The sequence below is a fragment of the Apis dorsata genome, unplaced genomic scaffold, assembly GCF_000469605.1.
Source record: "Apis dorsata unplaced genomic scaffold, Apis dorsata 1.3 scaffold_52, whole genome shotgun sequence".
NCBI lineage: Eukaryota > Metazoa > Arthropoda > Insecta > Hymenoptera > Apidae > Apis > Apis dorsata.
Genome location: NW_006263353.1, coordinates 3,201,426 through 3,205,400, shown reverse-complemented (window position 1 = coordinate 3,205,400; position 3,975 = coordinate 3,201,426).

The following is a 3,975-nucleotide window of genomic DNA, read 5'->3' as shown; positions in this document are numbered from 1 at the left end:
CCTTTTTTTTTTTTTTCCATCATCGAGGTGATCGCGTGGCGATGCTGACCTATGGTAGCACAGAAGCGGCGTGTCGCTAAGAAGCGTGGTAGTGGTGGTGGAGCGGCTCGCCTTGACGAGAAAATCACGTGGCCGCGGGAAATGACTTGTTATATAAACTAATGATTATCCCGCGGTACTTGTGCATTGCCTCGATGTCTAAACGAATGGGTATCCCGCGCAGGTTGACCGTACCGTGCCCACCGTGCGGATCGATACTCCTCTTCTACCCCCTTCTACCTCGAGCGAGCGGTAGTAGTAAGGTAATCCTGGCGCACGGTGAACGAGATGGGGACCTCGTGCACGGCTCATTATCGCGGCAGCCTCGTTTAACTTACCGGTCCGGGCGAGATAACACGCGAGATAACGGATAACGCCCCCGAGACGCCGCTCTAATAATAATATACGAGCCAGCCACCTCGATCGTTCTCTCTCTCTCTCTCTCTCTCTCTGAGCAGGAAATTCAGCAGCCGGCCAGATAAGGCCCAAGGAGATCGAGATGTCACGTTGGAACGCGAGATTCATCTACTACGGCGCGGTTAACTTCCTCGCGCGATTACAATATATATATATATATATGCAAACACCGATACCGATCGATGTGATACCGGCGCTATCCGGGATACCTTTTCGACGTCATTCTCGACGAAACGAAATTATAATAATTCCTCGATTCACTTATTCTTCTTTATATATTTTTTGATGAGATCGAGAGTTGGAGATCTGTTTTGTGAATGAAGGTACACGATTGGCACATCGTGAGAATATTTTTAATATTTTTAATTTATAGGGCACGTGTACATTTGAGGTTTTTTATTTACGTATTGGGATTGCTCATCTTTATATTTGTACAGGATTGTTCTTTTACGACGATTCGTCGATTTGATAGAAGAAATAAAGAAGGCAAATTATCGAATGGAAGGTTAAGGGACCTTGGCTCGTCGCGTTCGAACGGTGGATCGTTAACGTTAAGGAGGTGGATTGGATGCCACCTTTCGATTAGCGATCTCGGGCTAGGCATTTATTAACTTTCAATCCGGCACGAATTAACTACTGTTACGAAACTACTATTAAATCTACATTAGTCGCCGTAAGGACTCGGCCAACGCGATTACTTCCACATTCTTTCTTACAAATTATCGTCTATGCATCTCGAAAGAATAGTTTCGTATCTCGTCCACAATATAGATATCCATCATCGATGGATTACTACTTTCACAATCGTCCCCTCTCTCTCTGCACAGAAATAATTTCGCTATTTTCACGATGCACACCGATGTACACCGTGAATTAAAACTCATTAGATGATTTCGCGTCGGTTCTCTTTTTTAAGATTCGTCGTAAACGCGATAAAAATACGCGTTACGAGGAAATCGTATTCCGGAATAACGTCTTTAATGACACGGGATAAGAAAAATAGATAAACAAATGCGCAATCGCGATTGTGAGAAGGTAAACGCGCAAGGAAGCGAGGAGGAGGAGGAGGAGAAGGAAAATCGGCGCGCAGTCATAGAACGCAGTGGAGATATCGGGTAGGCCATGGAAGTAGGTCAACGCGGTGTGGGCAAGAGACGCGAGAACCAAGTTCAGGGGCGAACTGCAGCGGCCTCTCCCGGTGGCTTAGGTTAGGTTCTTCTCTCTCTCCAACGTTCCTACTCCAACGCGTGCATACGCACACCTCCCTTCTCGAGGGAGGCGCGCAACGAGAGGAGGCGGAGGCAGTCTAACGGAGTCTCTCTCTGGTCCGCCTAGTTTTATTTTTCCGCCTGGACTCTCTCTCTCTCTTTTCCTTATCCTCCATCCCCCTGACGCCTCCCTCTCATATAAAACGTCGCGTCGTCGAGAGAGAGAGTGATCGCCATCATCCGTTTTCTCTTTCTCCTTGCCCGTGATCCTGGCCTAGACGACTTTCTCTCCGGCAGGAGAAAAAACATCACATTTTTCGAACGAATCGAATTGGGTGGGAAGTGCAAGTATCCATCGGCACGTATCCACGATTTTTCGAAGTGTACAATATTCACGTACGTGGAGGACAGTTTTGGTAAAAGGTATCCAATTTAAAAATTATTTATCCATTATTTACGTTGAGACAGTTCTCTTTATCTGTGCGAATTTCGATTCACGATGCATTCAATGCTCGTAATTCCCGTCCAATTTATTCCTATTCTATTCCTACGTGCTCGTATTCCGATCCTTTCGCGCATACACTCGAATTCCACTTTCCTTCCCGATTCTCCGGATGCCCGAAGAATCTCGCTTCCAATTACCGAATCGATCTCTCTCTCTCTCTCTCTCTCTCTTTCTTTCATCCAAGGATCGACAAGAGACGGATCTGTGACGTGCGCGACCTCGGCGAGGTGGTCGCGAAGGCCGTTTCGAACGCGGAAGATATATCGCGGCGATCGGCGATAATGCTTGGCCGTGGCGCACGTTGGCGAATAGAAGCGGGAACTGGGTTGCTGGGTAGATGGGTGAAGTAGGTGGAACAACGTAGATGGAACAACGCAGTCCTCCCCTTTTTTCTTTTCGAAAATCGTTTCTTCGTTCGATGCTCGATCGATGGTCGTCTCGCGCGAATCGAAGAATACACGAGGAATTATTAATTAATTATTGGAGGATGGAGGGGTGTCTATTATTTCGCTCACGCGGCTCGAAGCCAGGGCGTGGTTTCTCCGTGCGCTTTTTGCCCGCCTAGAATGCACCAGACGACCTTCGCTAGGATCAGGATATTCCGCTGTTATGCTCCCTGTTCTGCCGGTTCCCTGTTCGCCTCACCCACCGCCTCACCCTCGTCACATCCCGTGTCGCACTCTCACCTGACACTTTATATGTATATATATATATATTTTATAGATCCCGTTTCCCTTTTTTTTTTGTATAATAATATCCACGTTTTAATATCGCATTGATGAATAGTTTCAAGATCGTTAATTGTAAGTCAAGCGTTAAGGGTAAGTGAAACGGTAGAGTTGCTACTGTTCGTTTCGAGGACATTGTCTCGAATTCTTACGAATGATAATTCTTCGAGTGGCTAATTTTTGGATTAATTTTTCGAAAATGATTATTAGAGCGCTACTCGAAATTGTAATTGTCCCCTTTTAAGGGGAGGTTTTTTTAAATAACTCTTTAAATTTCTATTTCAGAAACAATGAGATATCAAGTAACATCAGTGCATTTTTTTTCTCTCTCTTCTTTTACAGACAGACCAGCAACAACGTCACTGCCGTTCGAGGAATCCGGATCGTTGCGCGATCGGATCGAGCTCGCGACCGCGATCCACGCCCCTCGAGAAACAGCTAGAAAGGGAGGAGAGAGAAATATATATATATATAAAGAAGCAGAGGAAACACACGAGAATGGAAGCTTCGCACTGCCATGAGCATCAGTCACCAAGCTTGCTGTTGTTCTTCGTTCAACATTATCATTCGTCGAGGAAAGCGAAAGAGAGGATTGGATATGCATATACGTTGTTCGAAACCTCATCGTCATCGTCCTGCACACCTTCCACACCTTTCGACGATGATGATCGACCCGCAGGATTGCCCGTTTTTTGACGCGTGTTCGTTTCACCACTTTCTCCACCGGTCCCGTCGAGCCGCATTCGAGGGAACGAATTTCGAGATGTTACTATTTTTTATTATTATTATTAATTATAAATAATTATTATTATTATTATTACTACTACTACTATTATTATTATTACTATTATTATTATTATTATTATTATTATTATTATTTAAATCTTATCGTTAAGGGGGCACCGTTATAAATATATATATAAATATTGTACATGTATATGAAAACGTAGGTGCGGAGGATCCTAAACTAAGGATCCTAAAACACGATGGCCGCGAAACTTCCGCATCCCCGTATCTCCCCGTATATTGGAAAATTGTTGTCATTACTCTCCGATAGTTACTTTGGTTACTGTATAAA